Source organism: Corvus hawaiiensis, chromosome 3 (assembly GCF_020740725.1).
Source record: "Corvus hawaiiensis isolate bCorHaw1 chromosome 3, bCorHaw1.pri.cur, whole genome shotgun sequence".
NCBI lineage: Eukaryota > Metazoa > Chordata > Aves > Passeriformes > Corvidae > Corvus > Corvus hawaiiensis.
In genome coordinates, this window is record NC_063215.1 from 22,757,531 (window position 1) to 22,775,032 (window position 17,502).

The window sequence follows — 17,502 nt, forward strand, 5'->3', positions numbered from 1 at the left end:
TTATAAGGTCATTTCTAACAATCCTCCTGTAACAGTCTCTTAAAACAAATCAAACCCTACTCTGGCCTCTGTAGGTGAAAGTTTAAGGGCCCAGGGTCCAAATCATATTCTGCAATTTTAACTCACAGTTGCAAAAGTTGAGGCACCTGCCCGTAGGCTGAAAATGTTAATTGGCCTCCTGTTTGAAGGCTTAATATTGCAAATAGCTGAATAACATAGAAGCAGACATCAAAATTTAAAGCATTCTATCTGAGTAGCAGACATTTTCTGTGGATATCTGCAAATGTCCAGTATTTCATGCTTGACAATGTCATTGCTAAATCTCAACCAGATGGAATTTGCTTGTAGCTTGGGTCCAGATGGGTACAGACACATAGCAGTAAAGGGAGGGAGTTCCATGTATGTGAGATGATTGCAGAAATGAAAGTGACCTTCTGTTGTTTAATCTGTGTCACGAATCTTCAATAAAACAATACATTTAAATCCATTTTAGTGGCTCTTCTGTACATCTATTCCTGTGTCAGGTACTTCTGTGTTTTCCTTTCTGAGCACAGATCATGAAGGAAATGCAAACATGGAACAGAATTTTGATTATTATTTCAAGGCAAGGTCTCCTAAAGGTCATTATGCAGTGGTTCTTATGTTTTTCTCTTTCCCTTATATCATAGCTTAACCCCAACTGGCAACTTAAGCACTACACAGCCACCTGCTCACTCTTCCCCAGTGAAAAGCGGAGAAACAGAAAGGTAAAAGTGAGAAAACTCCAGGGCTGAGATGAGCAGTTTAATAATTAAACCAAAATAAAACAATGAACAAAAACAATGAAGCTGCTGAAGGTTCTAGAAAGCACGTCTTATGAGGAGCATCTGAGGGAACTGGGGTTGTTTAGTCTGGAGAAGAGAAGGCTCACAGAGACCTCACTGATCTCTACAATGCCTCAGCAGACAAAACTGACAGACAGCAATAGGAATTTTAAAAAATTCTTAGACTTGTGATTCTTAGGCTGTAAGAGCCTAATAATAAAAGAAAGGCTCCAAAAAGTGCTTCGTCATTATGACTGCTCAACCCCTGAAAGGCTCCAAAAAGTGCTTTTTCATCATGACTGCTCTAAACCTGAAAAACTCCAAAATGCCTCGTCATTTTGTCTGCTTATCATTATACAGGCGGTTTGGACCGTGAGTAGCCCGCCTTGAGGCCCATAAAAAGGAAGGCGAAACCGCAGCAAGTCGGAGGGAAAAGCAGGGGGCAGAGTCCCTGACCTTTGCCTTTCTCCGCCACCACCACCATCCCCTGCTGTGAGACACTCTGAGGCCTCCTGGAGCCGATGTTGCCCGCCTGAGGAGAACCCCCCGAACCTGCACCCCTGGACCAGAATCACGAGTGAGTTGTGGAACCCCTGCCCTGCTCCTGCGTCCCATGGGGAGAGCACCGTGAGTGGGCCAAGGCTCGGCTGCAGCGAGCGGGCACCGCGCCTGCAGCTTGGAGGACGGGCGGCCGCTTTCCAGCCAAACTGCTCCAGAGATCGGAGAAGGCAGATCAGACGCTTCGAACTGCTTCGCTCCCCTCACCCCATCTCGGTGGCACTAAAGGTAGCACAGTGTGGTGGTGACCTATCCTATGCTTTTCAAGTAACCTTGGCTTTTTCTAACTTTCCTCTACTTTCCTCTTTCCTTCTCTTTGCCTCTTTTACTATCAAATAAAATGCATCAATTTTTTGGCATCAACATTTAACCTCGTTTGGTTTTAATCTCATTTCTGGGAATATTTTGAACCTTCTAAATTCTTTCCGGTTTATGCTCAGAGACTTAGCTTGCTTTGCTTTTCTGGGTCTAAACCGGATCGTAACATAGGCTTAGGTCAGTTTAGGGCATGCATGAGAAAAAAAAAAAACTTATTCTAGGAAATAGAGTAAGCTTTATAATAACACCTGAATATTGCTTGTGGGCAGTGAAGAAACAAGTAGCTGTGATTTATAATAATTATGCCAAATGGCCAAAGTGTACAATTATTTTCCTAAGTATGAGGTAATCTTACCACAGCCTTGAAAATCAGTAGTTGCCTCAAAACAGGTAGAAAAAAAAATTAGATTCTTTTTTTGTGGCAATTGCATAAGTACCTGTAAACTGATATCTTCTACTCTTGTTATCTAGATGGGAGGCAAATGGGAGCTTCTACAAAGATGCCACCATAGACTGGTATTGTTGGTTTCACTATCAGAATGTTTAGAAACACTTTAAATAGCTGAGAAGAGATCCTGGGTTTCAATGTAGCAACACTGTACAGGAAAATTCTCTTAACCTCTACTTTTAGCACAGTGAAGTTATGAAGAAGAAAGAAGTTAACAGTGGCATTTCACTGGGACCATGTGCAATGATGACACAGGAATTTCCTGATATAAGAAAGAATAAACTGGTGAAATTATTTATAACAAAGGAATCCCTAAAGAAAACTGTCTCATAGCACTTTCTGCTACCTAAAGGAAGTCCTCAAAATTCTGATAATTATGTCAAAGTTGGAATTGTTCAATAAAAACTTTTTAGCTTTTAAAAATAATCCAATGGTGTATTCAAATAACACAATGAAAGAAGATATTTAATTTCTTAGTAGCCCTGCAGAATATTTAACACTTCTAAAAACATACACTTTAAAATCTGCAGGATCATCTTTACCACACCTTTCAAAGAGCTAGACAAGGTGAACTCTGTCCAGAATATGTTATTTTTCAATAAATCTTTTTAATATTGAAGAAGAAAATGGAAGCCATAGAATACGTAAAGTGGATGAAGATTATTTTATGAGGAAGTGGACACTTGCCATCTGAGCATCAATCTTAGGCACAATCATGTAAAGTTTTATGTAGAGTTTAACTGCTTAAGATAGACAAAAGAAATGCTGCTATTAGTGTTAAGCCAATGTCTTGGTGAGAAAATACGTCTTACCCAACTAAATTGATCTGTTGTCTGTGAAATTTCAGCATTGTACACTAAATCTTTTAGATCATTTTAAACTGTGAAAACTGCACTGTCTGAACCAACTATTTGCACAGATTCATGTGTCTATCTATCTTCTCTCTTAGGCATATAGCTAGATAAAGAAATGGAAAGTGAATGGAAATGAATGTATTTCTGGTTCACTGTGTACTGACCTGAAGTAGTTACACCTGTGAGCTATGTTACCCATAGGCAAACAATTCAAGGTAGAAAGTGGCCACATAAAAGAGGCATGGTGCACAGGATAAAGGTTCACTCCTTTTACCAGCAAAGTTTGACTTAAATAATGAAGTCCTTTCTACATTAATTGAATTGTCCTCCCCCCACAATTAGAATATATTCAGAGTACCGATCCTAACCTATACTTTACATTTGCATTGTTCTAGGTATGTCAGAGACTAAGTTTTCCAAATTCCACTGACATTGCCACAGAAGACATTTTTTAAAAAAAGTATGTGCTTTCTAGTATAAAAACATTCCTATGAGTAGCTGACTTTGAAGCTCTGTAATTGAAGAAGAACATATAAACTATTAATGTAACAGATTAATTAGTTATCTTTTTCATGAAACTTCTATAGATACTACTCTATGAAGGGGAAATATTATGATATTGTAACACTAACATGAAGCAAAATTAAGACGACTAAAATTTTGGTATTTTGGTGTTTGGTGATACATGCACAACAAAGATGACTCTGAAATATGTCATGTCATTGATAACTATGATTTCCAATTGAAAACAGTCAAGCCAACTGCTTCCATTTTTAATTTAAATATCTTACAACTGCTGACAGCTGAATCAGCAATGGCTATATGCAAAATATTTATATTTAAGGAAAATACATCATTCTGAATGTCATTTACTATCACAAAGTATACATAATGATTTCTACTACAAAAAATACTCTTATGCTTCTGAACTGCCATCCTCCCCCAAACAAAAATAATAGAAAACAGCATTAATATTCAATAAATGATTATTCCTTATTTAGAGCAGCCCCTATAGATCACCGGACTTTTGGACTACAATATTCTTGCTGTATATTATGCAACACTTACAGTCATAATGAAAGCATGTAGAGCACATTAGGAATATTCACTAAAGTATATTAAAGTATACAAATAGTATATAATGATACATATATAACAGCATATTACAGTATAAAGTATGTCAAAGCATTAATTGGTAAACGAATCAATGGTTAAATATATGAATTATAACTGGCACTTTAGGAATGCAATATCCTTGTTGCTACATGGATAAATGTGACCATTAGAAGCAATATTTGTCCTGTTTATAAGACTCCAGTACTTTGTTGGCACATGAAAAGCAAATCTACAACACAATGACCAATACATGTAATGCTACCCAGTGTAGGTGTGCTTCAGTATTAAAATTTTTATTATTGTAATAAGATTATGTTTCAGAGTGTAAAACAGAATGGACAACAGCCAAGATAAAAACAGACACTTTCGTGTTTAAAGTACCAGCAATCAAGCAACCAAATCTGCTCAACTTGAATGTATGATTGCTGTTTTCAAAAGAATCATAAAAAAAAAGTAGAATCTCCTGAGTTTGATGGGACCCACAAGGATCACTGAAGTTCAAAGCAATTAATGTTTTCTAATATGTATATAGGGTTGACGTCTTACCACTCTCATGGGAGCTGAATCACAGTCAAGTGAATTTGACTCTGGCCTTAAATTTCTATGTACTTCCAATTCTGTTCCTTTTCCTTCACTTAAGCATGAATGTCCATATTTAGGAAACAATATGTTCTTTATAATGTTTTTTGACGATATTCAAAGCACTATCAAAGTGAGTAGAACAAGGCATAATTCTATTTTAGGAATTTTAGACAAAGAGTAAAGGCCCTTTCCATTGTCATCAGGCTGTTCTTGAATGAGACCTAAGCAGAATAACTATTTAAAACACTTCTGAAAATACATCTTCAGGACTGTGTTTGATGTTCTTGATTTTCAGAAAATAAAATATAAATTCTAGAATAGTGTAATGCAAATTCCTGGGCTAGATCTTCATAAATTAATTTTTATTTTATTTCTACAGAATAAAATAAAACATGTTTATGAATCAAGCTAAAACAAATAATCACCTCAATATGCTTTCTTTTAATTTTAGAGAAGAAAAAATGGCTGAAGTGTCTCCAAAGCATTTTCACAGATACAGTCCAATGCAAGCTAAGTATCTCAGAGAAAGTTTTGTATTCTTGTGTTTGGGGAACTGAAGACAGGTTTCACACTGTTAAATTCCAAATACTGCTACAGAAAAATTACCAAAATTTCAGTCAAAAGAATTCCTTGAAGCAATCCAAGAATATAGCTCTCACTATTTTAAATAAATGAGATCTTGGCTGGGCTTTACAGGATTCCAGGAATAAGTACTGGTAAAATAATTATTATTAACTGTGGATGTTTTTTAGTATCACAAGAGGGAACAGGAAAATGCAAATGCAAGAGTTTGAAGGGTAAGAAGTACGAAAAGATTGTCTTTGTGTTGTCTCCGTAAAGGACTTTTCCTGGAACTTATACCATGAAGAATATGTCTAACTTTGAGTAACCGAAATACTTTATTTACAATAGCAATAGCTTGTACTAGATCAGTAAAAGAATTGTTAAAGATTGTTAAAGAAAAGTATTTAAGACTTTGTGAATACTGTCTGGTAGATAATAATAGTAATTAAAATCAAACAGTTGGAAAAACTTAACTCTGTTATATGAAATCGAAGTATTTGTTGTATGAAAACAAAGACTTTCTAATAAAAGAGGCATTCAAGATTTTTTTTTTGGAGAAAAACAATGAAATTAGCATAAATATCTTAAATCTAAATCAAATTCTGCTCTATCTTCTTATTCAGTGTAATTTAGCACATTCCTTTTTTTCATGAATATATAATATAAACAAAAATAAGCAGAAGAAGCTGCAACTTTCCTGAATCACAACAGCATTTCAATGACTAGCATTATTCCAAGGAAAGTATAATTGAAACATTTCAGGGACAAATGGAGTAATTAATAGCTTTTATTCACCAGCATTTGCTGACTTGCTCATGATGTTGCAATTTGCTCTAGTGTTAAAATTTTGTTGTCTATTTCTCTGAACAATCATAATGGTCTTTGCTTTCACGGAAAGTAAGACAAACTGTGGTTAATGATGTGAAGTTAAAGATGAGAGGAAAAAACCCACATTATTTAATTCCAAATCCCTACATTTAAAGAAAACCAACTCCCAAATTATCATTTGTTTAATAGTACATATTCCTAAACCTGATTAAATATATTTCATAATATGTAAATAAATTATAAAATTCTTATTATAGTGTGATGGAAGAAAATCAAATGTCACACACATCTTCGGCAAGATCAAGAAGGAGGATCTGGGTTAGTAGTTTTAATCAGCCACCTGGGAACCATTACTGGGAACATAAAGGACATGAGGACTCGTACAAGCTGACTGAGAACAGAGAGAATGGGTTTACCAAAGGCAAAATATGCCTGCCCAACTATGTGTTGTGATGAGATAGATGAAGTCTGTGGGTAAAAGGAGAGCTGTGGATGCTGTGCTCTTTGACAGCAAGGCTTGTAGTCAACTTGGCTTCATATGGACTGGATAAGTGGTCAGTGAGGTAGATGGAAAATTGGCTGGGCCATAAGCTGTAAAGGGGTGTGATTGATGATTCCAGCTTTTGGCTGGTTTCTGGTGGTATTACTCAGGGATTGCTACTGAGAGCAATACAGCTCCGTAACTTTGTTGACGTAACAGATTGCAGTACTCAGCAATTTAAGAGTCAATACCAAACTAGGGGGAGCAATTAACATGGTGCCATTCAGACAAACACAACCTAGCAGAAGACATAGGAGAAGAAGGCTCATGAGTGTCAATAAAAGAAAATGCACTCTTTCATCTGGAATGAAGTAATTCGGTGCAACAGGACAGATTACATGCTGTCTGGATAGCAAGGAATATTACGGAAAGTAATGGTAGTTCCAAATTGAAGGTGAGTCAGACACGCAAAGAGGAAAGCTCACCACATATTCTCTTAGGAGAGAAGTAGCTAGACAGTTGTGCAGAGTGATTCTCTCTCTTGATTGAGTATTTTTGAGAAAGTACTTGAAGAGCTGTACCTAGTTTGGCCTCCTCATTGCCAGAAAGTCAATGGATGAGCTTGAATTATGCAGCTGTATATGATCAAGATGATTAGGGTTCTGGTGCATGTGCCATGTGAGGAGAGACAGAAGAAATTCAGTTTGTTGAGCCTTAGGAAAAAGTAAACTAAGGAGAGACCTTATTATATATATTATATAATGGTATAGAGAAGGTGGAGACAGACTTGAAAGCACATAGTGACAAGACAAAAAGCAATAGGCACAAGTTGCAACACAGGAAATTTTGATTAGACATAAGAAAAAAAAACATTTTAAGCATGAAGTTGGTCAGAGTTTCCTGGAAATGTTGGAGAAATCCACATCCTTGGAAATGGTCAGAACTTGGAAAACAGCCCTCTTTAAAGCAATCTGCTTTTGTTGGATCTGCTTTGAGGTGGTTTTACTGTATGGCATATTATGCTTTCTTTCTGAAACTTCTGCAGAAATAATATACCTAGAAATTAGTATTTGTTTTATTTTTATGATCTTGAAAGGAAAAAGTGAGGATTAAATTGCAAAGTAATTTCAGCCAAAACCAATTTCTTTTTAATTCTGGAAATTTTAGACAGTTGAAGGGAGAACACACAAAATATTTACTTCCTTATTACTACAAAAGATGTGATTAAAGCCTGAGCTGGCAGAATTTTCTATAGCTGAGTTGTCCCTACAAAATTAATAGCTTTGTTTATTTTTTAAAAAAGCAGTAATAAAATTCCAAGGTGTAGTTTAATTAAAAAAAAAAAAAACAACAGGTTATTCTTTGTTAAAAAAATCAGTAAATCATAGCATATCGGTAATATATTTTATGTATTTTTGCGGGGCTAAATATTTCAGGACAGACATAGTAATTTGAAAATATTTGTAAGATCTATTAGGAACATGTAGTTTTATACAAGAGATTACATGAAATATAAAAATAGGTCCTACTCTGTATTAATATTTCGGTATTGACCACACCATTTATGCTTTCGACTTTGCTTGGAAATAGCAGTTTCTTTATGTATTAAAGTTTGTAAAACTGGGATATTACCAATTTTATAAATTCTTACATTTTGAAAATGCTGTGTGATTAAAATTGCTAACACTTTGAACTTTTATTGAACTTAGACATTTTTTCACTTTGACTTTGGAGGCAGTAAAAAAGCCCTAGTAAAAGCTGTGAGAGGCACAATATTCTTTGCGTCAACTTGGCCATCTAAAGAGTCATTGCAATAATCTAGGATTCTAAATTATTGAGATTGTTTGAAAGAAGTAATAGAGTTTATGGTTCAGTTGGGTGTAATTTGTTAATGTAACTGATGTACTTATGAAAAAGGCACAGCTCATCATAATTGTGTATTGAATATACTGCACAGTTTTATTATATAAGGTAAATTCATGCAAGAGTGCCAAGTCTTTATATTGTTCAGTTGTGAAGTAGGGTGGGAGCACTGCAAATGGTTGGGTACATTAAAAAAAATCTAGTTTTACAGTAGTTTTTTTCTGGCCACTGCCATCTGGGATTTATAGTGTATTATTTGTTTGTCTGCAATATTTTAATCTTTGACTGTGGGAGTGATTTCCCATTACAATATGCTAATGCTTTATGTGTTAGTGATAATGGCAGAACCGTAGATCCAGGAGTGCTAAGTTAACTATCTTCCTTCTCATATTGGTCTGGGATTCAAGACCTAGTACCTCAGTGTAGTACTGACACTGGACAATAGCACTGGACAATTTTCACTCTGAAATTATTTCCTTGCTCGACGTGGGTAAAATTCTGCTCTGCTCTGCAATGAGAAGCTAGTTTAGTGTCTTCTTTACCATGTTAGCCTTAGTCAGATTTTATCAACTCTGGCAAACCATTTTGTAAAGAGTGAAATATAAATAAGATACGGCAATGAGCATTATTTTGAATGTGTTTTGTTGCAGTGGGGATCCTGCAACACGCATATACCAAACCAGGAGTCCCGTGGAAAGGAAATATATATGGTGGACAGACAGATTCTTGATAGCTGTTTCAGAGATGTTTATTTCTCCAGCCGCATGGCCGGAGCTCTGCTGAGGAACTGTCCCAGTCACGGGACCAAGGGTCCTTCTGCCCGCGCAGGGAACACAAACCAACCAATGGGAACGAGGCTGAGCAGGGGCAGGGAAGCCCCGTGTGTGTGCCCTCAGGGCCCCTCTCCCAGGGCTACACGGCGGGGGAGGGACCCCAACACCTCACTCGTTTTATTTTAATAAAAGGAGAATGAAAACAACTGGATAAACATAACAAGAACAGTTTCAAAACAAAACAAGCCACCCTCCTGAGTCTTTAAATGTCCAATCAGATTCTGTGGAACATCTTAGGGCTGACAGAAGGGAGACAGAACTCTGAGCATGCTTTGTGGGGAAACTGAGGCAGGAGAGGGTTTAACTTCTTCCCTCCCCCTTTTCATCCCCCACTCGGCATTGGAAAGGGATTTTTGGGGAAACAATTGGCAAAAGCATGGTTTTGTGAGGGAAACCATGGATGAAAAAACGGATTGGGAATACACTGGGGGTAATAGGATATAGGGTAAAAGAGGAAGGTGGGATTAGGAAAAGGAGACTGTAGGGGGGGTTTACAAGGGAGATATTGTCTAACATGACTACGATTTTTTGCATATATACTGCCTTTTACAGGAACACCATCAGGCCCAGTGACCTGCGATGCTTGTAACCCTTTTCTACTTCGTATAATTTTGAATTCCACGACTTCTCCATCTCCCAAGCTTGGGATGCATTTTTCAGGGTTATTCTTTTTAATAGCAGTTCTATGCACGAATATGTCTTGCTGGTTGTCACACCTTGTTATAAAACCATAGTTTTGCTTAACATTATACCATTTTACTATCCCTAAGATCTTAGTTACTATGATCTTTTCCTTTTTCCAAGTGGCTGCTGTTTTCTGTCTCACTGCGTCTTTGCTCTCTCTTTCGGTCGCTCCCGTGTTGGAATTCTCGGGGCTGCTGGTGCCTGCGCGCTCTTCCCGGGGTCGCGTTCGGGGCTGCGCGGGCCGGGCCGGGCCGGGCTGCTCAGTTCTCCGTGCGTCGCCTCCTCTGGTCGCAGCTTCACTGCCAATGCCGGGCGCTGTACCCACGTCTCGGCCGGGCCCCCGAGCGATGACCCCCCCCGCACCCTGCTCCAGCGCGCGTCTCGGCTGGGTGCGGCTCCGCTCCACCGGCACCGCCGCCAGCCGCCGCCCGCGCGCCGCCCCTCTCGGTCAGGCGTTCACAGGGCTCGCTCCACCACGTGCTGCACGGGGCCGGGCAGGCACCACCGGGTCCCGCCGCGCCTCGCTCCGCCACCGACACTGCGGCTCGCGTGGCTCCGCCCGCATGCGGGAACTGCCTCGCTGCTGCTCGCAGAGCGCTCGGTGCACGTGGCCTGGGCCGCACGGTCCCTGCGCCAGGCTTCCCTTCGCCAGGACACAGCTGGCATTGCTCAACAGTCTCGGTAACTAAATAATATTCACGAAAATATTCTTCCATCGGCATATATTTTGACTCCAGTATTAACTGTGTCCAAACGGTTTTCCAAAAGCCCTTGGTAAGAATTAAATCCCAAGAAACATAGAAAAAGTTCTTAAACAACCATGCCAGGAAGTGTTTCAGTTCTTTTTGAGCTTGAATCAAGCTAAAATTTACAAATCGTTGTTCAAGAATCATTTTAAGTTTAAGATAAATGTCCATATGTGGCTCTGAGAGCCAAGAGTCTTCCCACGGTTCCTCCATAGTTTAGATATGGAATAGCAAAGCAAAACCAAGAAGAGGAATCCAAAGTTTCCAGGGTTTACTCACACAAATCAGTCGCTTAGGGATCGGGGATCGTTCTGCTCTCAATTCTCTACCATTTTGTTGCAGTGGGGATACTGCAACATGCGTATACCAAACCAGGAGTCCCGTGGAAAGGAAATATCTTACGGTGGACAGACAGATTCTTGATAGCTGTTTCAGAGGTGTTTATTTCTCCAGCCGCATGGCCGGGGCTCTGCCCAGGAACTGTTCCAGTCACGGGACCAAGGGTCCTTCTGCCCGCGCAGGGAACACAAACCAACCAATGGGAACGAGGCTGAGCAGGGGCAGGGAAACCCCGTGCCTGTGCCCTCAGGGCCCCTCTCCCAGGGCTACACGGCAGGGAAGGGACCCCAACAGTGTTTTATTCCTCACTTACTCCTAAATCACCAGCAGTAATTATGGTAGCCATTTCTTCCATCATGAATCAAACTCTTAGTTTGTCCTCAGAGATGTACTTAATTTTATCAGTATGACATCATTCTACATGATTTAAAACAGCTAGCAAAGAACAAGGTTAAAGCTAACAGAAAGTAATCCTCCCGTGTCAGAGAGCCTATGCAAGCTATAACAAGGTAACTTTTTAACCAGTAGAGAGTAGAAAACTCACTTCTAGATAATCCCTTCCTTGTAATATGACCTTGACAATTGGTGTTTCTGTAAGTTTATTCTGTGATTTAGAAGTAAAATAGGGTGAAAGATTTTCCTTACCCAGGTTTGCAAACATGGATGAAAACCAAAGCGTATTAGTAAAATATTGCTATTATTCCCATTATCCATAATATAAGTTGGATATCTGAAATGTCCTATGCTCTATGTAGAAGGACTCTACATAAAAGATTAAGTTGGAAAAATAAGATGTCTATTTTAACTTTCAGTGTGACATTTTATTTATTTTCTTCTGTGCTTCAAGGATCAGATGAAGCCATCTTTTTAATAAGGAGATTTATGTAGCAAGAAGGATTAACTGAAGTCTCAGTGTTTGCCAAATACTTCCTTTAATGGGTTGTAACGTTCCTTTGACATATGTAATTAATCAATTGCCTGTATGATGCTACAAATGTTCCTTAAGATAGCATCAGTAGTTACTAGTCTATACCTGAATTTTGGCTTCAGTAATTGAAATTAAGCTTTTGTAGTACAGGGAAAATGTAAATGAAGGTGAAGAAATCTCATCAGGGGAATGCTGAGGTACATACACTTTTCTCCTCTTATCCTACATTAGACAACTTTGTTCTTCATCAGGAATTTATAAAAAAATTTCTGCTGATCTTCACTCAGTTGCAGAGCAATCTACTGAAATAATATAATAAAAGAACCAAACCCTTTTCTCCTTTTGACATATTTTGTGGATTCATACTTCACTATTGCAGTCTATTGGAACTTACTGTTTCTGAGAAAACATTTACCTGCAAAATTAAAATACTTGCTTCGGATTGGTCTCAATACTCTTCTCCTACTCTTCAACAAAGGAGGTTGGTCTTTTATTGTTTTGATTTACTATTATTAGTAGTAGTAGTAGTAGTATCATCATCACCATCTTCATCATAACGGTTGTTGTTAATATAATCATAAAAAGTGTACAGCTTCCAGGAAAAGAAAAAAAAAAAAACCAAAACAAGTACTCTACTTTAAAAGTAGTCAACTCTAAAGTCCTATCTTTAAAATGGAAGTGAGTGTACTGCTTTCCTTTTCCTATATTATTATCATAGTCATGTTCAACTCTTTTTTGGCACTGTATACACTGAAGCTTGTTCTTCATCTCATGTTTCTTCTGGGTTAAACCTTTAAAGGAAACTACCTTAGGTGAACATGTAAGATGCTATGATGAAAATATATTACAGACATAGCCAAAACAGATCTTTTCCTTTCAGTTGATGGCCAAAGGTCCAGTTTCAAGTAAAACCAAAATCCATCTGAATTTTCTCTGTCCTAATTTTCACCTTTGTTTTCTCTCATTTGTTTCATCAACTACTTTCCACTGCTTCTTTGATAATTTCAGTCTGAGTTCCCTCTGGGTGACTTTTTAATTTCCTCGCATCTTTTTTATGAGACAAAATTAGAATATCAATTTCTCTGTGTTCTTCACTTATTGCTTGGAGACATGTTAGTATATTTTACTACACCTTATGTAAATGTGTAATATCATGGAGTGTATTTTTATACTCCTTATTGTATCTCAAGTCATATGGAGAACAATTCTGCCTTTATGTCTAGACTCACAGTTCATTTGTGTTAAAGGTTAGGCTCCCACTGGGCTTCTTTAATGTTTGTATCAGGACTATGGTAGTTAGTGTTACTATATTAGCATGACAGTATAAAAAATATTCCATAGTTAAAAGCTGAACTTTACCCATCCCCATTAAAAGGCAGATAAAGTTTTAAATGAGGTTATGGACTAATAAAGTGTTAATTGAAGATACATCAGCAAGTAGTTTCTAAAGAAGTGAAGTAACTATTAATATTCTTAAAAATGCATATGCATGAGCAAAAAATATGTATATTAGTAGGCCCATAGCCCTACTCACTTCTTACATATACAACTGTTAATGTTTTTTCAAACTCCTGTCATTTCTGAGATTGTCTGTGGCCTCTACCTTTAGGATTTCAGTGTTCTTTTGAAAGTAGTCACCCCTGAAGTTCACCATCTATTGACAATGTTCAGTTCATATGTACAGCCTATGAAAACTAATTCAGATCCCTGAATGAAACATCGTGTACATATGAGTCACCATTTCAAATGATACCTTTTGGTCTTAGATCACTTCTTGCCACTGAGATCTCCTGCATAGCTATTCTACTCTGTAAACTTTCAGAGTTTCAGGAGAATATTGCCACTTGTTCTGATGCCTTTTCCTGGTCTTAAAATCAAGAGTTATACATGGTTAGAAGGGGAAAAGGGATTTTACCTTAGTATTTATTTTAAGGATCCTTAGGTGCACACGTCCAGGTCATATGCATCGAAATGCACCTCGCAGAAAAAAAATGCCCCCCCAAAAGATTGGGTATAACATTACAGTTTTACTAATTAGCATATCTATCAAAGATTCCCCAATGAGAGGCTCAAGTGAGCCCCCCTGCCCAAGGAGCCTTCCCCTGGATGGTTCTATCTTAGTTTACAGAATGTGTTCTGGAGAGGGTTTTGGGATCTGGGGCACACTGACCCCTAACTACAAAGCTTCTAAAATGTTTAGTCTCTTAGCTTGACAAACAAGTCCAAGAATGTAGGCAAAAAGCACTAAGAATACAGAAGTTGTAAAAAAGGTATAACAGGGGTATAAAAGAAAAGGCAAAAAATCTTTATGGCATCAGTTCTATATCCATAACTAAAAGAAGCAAATATTTCTCTCATTTAATAGATCTTCCATGGTGGAGCCATGACTCAGAGACAGCTCTGCCTCAGTGTGGTCAGTCAGCAGAGATTACACCCACCATGTCCATACAAAAGCTGCACCCAGGGAGCAGGAGCAGCCCAGGGTGTGGTGTGGCAGTTCAGGCAGGCATGGTGCAGATACCCTACAGGCTCTAGAGTTCAATTTGTGTCATCACCCTCTTGGGAGCAAGGTCAGGCAAACTCAGAAAGGCAGACAGGCTGTTGGAACCAAGCTCTGGCCTCCCTGAACAGCAGCATCCAGCCAAAACAATTCAAGATAAAGGGGATGCTCTATCCATCCCTCAGCAAGAAGAAAGCAGCAGTTGTAAAGAAAGGAGTGAATGGAGGGTAGTCCATGCTCGTGGTAGAAAGTGAAATCCTTTGCCCACCTCATCCCTCCAGCTGCCTCTTCACAATAAGTAAGAGGCTTTGTACACGGCTGAGTGTTGCACTTGACACACCTGAAGGATGAGATGCCATCCAGAGGGACCTGGACAAGCTCGAGAAGTGGACCCATGGGAATCCCATGAGGTCTAACAAGACGAAGTGCAAAGTGCTGCACCTGGGTTGGTCCAGTATCAATCCAGGCTGGGGAATGACCAGATCAAGAGCAGCCCTGCTGAGAAGGACTTCGGGGCACTGGTGGATGAGAGGCTGAACATGACCTGGAAATGTGCACTCACAGCCCAGAAAGACAAACGTGTCCTGGGCTGCATTTAAAGCAGCGTGGTCGGCAGAACGAGGGAGGGGAGTCTGCTCCTCCACTCCGGTAGACCCCCATCTTCAGTAGTGAATCCAGCTCTGGGAGCCCCAGCACAAGAAGAATGTTGACCTGTTGGAGTGAGTCCAGAGCTATCAAAATGATTAGAGGGATGGAGCACCCAGGAAAGGCTGATAGAATTGGGATTATTCAGCCTGGAAAGGAGAAGGCTTTGGGTGACCTAACTGTAGCCTTCCTGAAGAAAGCCTGCGCTAAGACAGAGAGACAATAGTTAGAAGAGCGTCTAGTGACAGGACAATGGGGAATGGCTTTAAACTGAAAAACAGCAGGTTTAGATTAGGGTTTAGGAAGAAATTCCTGGTATAGTGAAACATGTCCCTGCCCATGGCAGAAGGGTTGGAACTAGATGATCTTTAAGGTCCCTTCCAACCCAAACCATTATATGATTCTATGATCAAATTCCTGAGTTTGCTTCAACAGAGCATCAACTAACAAGATATCATCTACATCCTACTTGCTGTGATTATCTCTGTGCAACAGTGTAATATTATCCTTATCTGCATCAGAAAATAAAATATACACAGATTTGAATATAATAATTGTATGGTATTTCATATACAAGATTCTCAGATGCTTTCAAATTCTGTATCTTGATTTATTGAATAATCTACTGAATGACATTATTTGTCCCCAATTTCTGGTTGCTACTTTCATATGAAAAGCCTTGTCTTTTATGATGCATATTTAACATTACATTATGTTTGTATTTAAATATTTATAGATGAACTTGTTTTGGGGGTTCAGTTCAGAAAATATCTGCTGGTGGTGTATGTGATACCTGTAATTTCTTGTTTCTCAATATGATTTAGTACTAACTAAATCCAGCACTTTATTTATCCAGCACTTCTACCTAATTTTACTTGAGCTGTCTCAGTCTTGACTGATTGTTTGGGTAATATTAATATATGAACAGTAAAGAATTTTTATGAAGATAAATCCCACTAAGGCTGACATTTTATTAACTAGTTCTAGAAGCTTGTTGGATATTGCTTCTTTTCTGACAAAGCTAATTAACTTTGATAAATATTACCATACCAACATCCTTGAATGTAAACACTTTAGGTGTTATCACACATTACTTTAATTTATAGTTTGATCAACATTTACAATTGTTAGCAAGTTTTATTTGTATTTTCTGCTTAGTATCATCATGCTAAGTTCCATGATCAATAGAAGCCTACAAGGTGTTAAAAATTGCTTGTATTATCCTAGATGTTAATTATAGCAATACTACATTTTGCCAGCCTGTGCTCTTCTAAAGTTATTGTCAATATATCATGTTGCTTTCAGACTTCTACTAACTAGAATTTTTTATCCTCTCATTTCACTTATCAGTTCTGCCCCTTGATTTTCTGAAAAACTGTACACTGGAGATATTTTGGGGGTGGTTACTTGTAAGGCCATTAAAAGATGTCTCAAGTTATTTTTCCAATTTTCTTTTATTTATGACTGTTAATTTCCTATTTGAAGAAATGGCCAGCTTTGTGATTTATTTTTAAGTTCATATAAATTTGAATCTGGAATTGAACTGGATTAGGTTCACAACCTGTTTTTGTGAAATTAGGTTGTTACTTATATTGAAACACAAACTTTAAAAGAAATATTAAGATTCTAAGATTTTAGTGAAAGATTAGTTTTGCTAGAATTAATTAGAGGAAGTGAGTCCAGTTGAGACTGATTAAGAGTTAAGTTAGAAATAAGCTTTTAAGTTGCAGATGATTGTCTTTCTATATTTGCTTAGCTGTGTTTATAATGAGAACCAGAAAACATTGATAAATAGATCTAAAGGAATTTAAACAATTGCTAATTTTTCCCATCCATATACTATTCAGAAGTCATAAAGACGAAGCTGGATGTTCCCCAAGAGGCCATTTGTATTGTCAAAACCCAGAAAGGTGGAAAGTTCAAAATGAGGAAGACTATTATTCCTTTATCCCTAAGGCCACTCCTCAATTAATAATGACCACCGACTCAATTTAAAAACTATACTATGCATGCTTAATGACATTAAAGCTAATTTCCATACGAAGCGGAGAGTAGGAGGGGTCATTGTTATAAATATGTATTTGTATTTTGGATATTCATAACTTTTGTGGATAAATAGACTCTGTAACCGTCTATATTTTGTCACTGGGTATTAGGAAACTATTCCACACAGCTGTCCGGCGCCCAATAAACATACACTTTCTAACTCTAAACTGTTAGAGAGTTTTTGTCCATCTCAGTTGGATATCGATACTAGATCCTTATCCATATTTTAGTAAATCAATATCCAAGTGTTACTTATGTCTTTTGTCCAAACTGACAAAGCATATGCTTGATAATGATTTTAATCCTGCACAAATTATAAACTGGCTCAGGTCATGCAGTAATACACATAAAGAGGATTAACACAGC